The sequence below is a fragment of the Myotis brandtii genome, unplaced genomic scaffold, assembly GCF_000412655.1.
Source record: "Myotis brandtii unplaced genomic scaffold, ASM41265v1 scaffold143, whole genome shotgun sequence".
Classification (NCBI taxonomy): domain Eukaryota; kingdom Metazoa; phylum Chordata; class Mammalia; order Chiroptera; family Vespertilionidae; genus Myotis; species Myotis brandtii.
Genome location: NW_005355115.1, coordinates 4457246 through 4459278, shown reverse-complemented (window position 1 = coordinate 4459278; position 2033 = coordinate 4457246).

Sequence of the window (2033 nt, the reverse complement as noted above, 5' to 3'; positions counted from 1 at the left end):
GAGCTTGCAGATGGCCGGGAGGAAACCAGCACGGTGCCGAGGCCCTCAGGAGGGTTGGAGCTCGCGCTGCTTCACTTCTCCCGGGTGCCGACATGGTTCTTCTCTCCAGGGCTCTGGTGTCTAATGGCTTAGGCTGGGTGCCCTCAGCCCTTATATAGGCGGAAAGCCCCGCCTCCAAACAGATTAACTCGCTCAGCCAATGAATCTTTAAGCCAATGAGTCCTACTTGATCTCATCTTCTCTAGATTGGTTTTCAGAACCCAGATGCACACATTGATCCCACCCTACTTAATCCGATATTCTCTGGACTGGCTTCTAGAATCCCAGAGCTCCCTCGGGACCGAATCAACAGGAGGGAGCTCTGAGTTCAGAGGGTGAGCCCCATCCTCTGCTCAGTTCTCCCTGTGCCAGGCCACTGAGTGCCCCAGAGTCACCCGACAACCATGCCTGTCTCTGGGCCAAGTGGAGGAAGCCAAGGCTCTGACAGGTCAAGAGGGCACAGCCCAAGTCAGGAGCAAGACAGGGATCAGGTGCTGTGACCTTGTGGGAGGGGTCACACACATCTCACTCTCCCTGCTCTTGTCCCTTTCCCCTCCCTGCCCCCCCACCCCAGGGTGGAGCACAACTCTGATTCCATATGGGTCCCGGCACTTGTCTGCCAGGACTCGGGGTTTGTGGGACTGCGTCTCCTTTCCATGCCTGGTAAGATGAGAGGTCCTCTATGTTTCCTGCCCAACCGCCATGGCTCTGGGTTGAGCATCCACCCAATCTGGCAGCCAGCATTTTGAGGACAGGACTATGAATTTGGAAACTGCTGTATGATCACACATATCTCTTGCCCCACATGTCTAACAATAAAGGAAGGTTCAATAAACTATAGTACCTGTGTAGTTTTATTTATTATCATGTTTATTTCCTGCCCATCCATCATGGCTCTGGGTTGAGCATCAACCTAGGAACTAGGAGGTCATGGGTTTCATTCGGGATCTGAGCACCTGCCTGGGTTTCGGGCTCTATCCTCAATGTGGGGCATGCAGGAGGCAGCCACTCAATGATTCTCTCTCATCATTGATGATCCTGTTTTTCTCTCCCCCTCTCCCTTCCTCTCTGAAATCAAATAAAATATATATATTAAAAAATAATAATGTTTATTTCCTGATTTTTTTTTAAAGATCTTAAAAAATTTTTTATTGACCTCACCATAAAACCTACTTAGGGCAGTGACACAAGGAAGGGCATAAAGAACCAGCAGGAGAGCCTAGCCTGGGCTGTTTGTCTTTCTGGAAGTCAGAGAAATGGGGGAAATGAGGAACCTCAGAGACAGGTCTAGGGGTTTGGCTCAGGATGAGGTGCTGCTGCCCATTGCTCCCCTAGTTGCAAGTCTCCTGAGATTAGGGGCTATGTCCCTAGGAGTGCAGTGAATAGAGGGGGAAGAGAATGGCATGGGCATGGTCTCTGGAGCTTTAGAGTTTTGAAAGGGTGGGTGTTTTGTGGAGAGCTTATGGGTAGAAAAAGAATATTCACTAGCTTTATGCTGATGCACCAAAATGAGATTTATTCTCTTAACTGGATTTCTATTATCTGCCTCCCTGACTAGGGTGATTTAAGGTATTTACCCTCTGGTTAGGGAAGAGAAGTGTAAATGATTTACCCTTAAGTGTCCTTGCTTTAGGGAACATGGGACTTATTAGGTGGCTCCCCAACTTAGGTCTAAGATTCCCTATTCCACTTGTCCTGGAATTTTCATAGCTTCTTATCAAATACACAATATAGTATACCAGTGATGTATTATACAACTGTACACCAGAAAACTATAATTTCATAAACAATGTCACCCCAATAAATTCATGCCGGAAGCCGGTCCATCCTTGCTGCTTGACACAGTCGCTGCAGGGAAGAAACATCTGCACAGCATATGTTTCCAGGGACCTGGCGTATATGGCATACTGTTCTTAATATGTTTGCTCCCCTTCTTGGAGCTATGTGTTTTAACCAAGGTCACCTCTCCGAGAAAGGTTGTTTCCCCAGGTAGG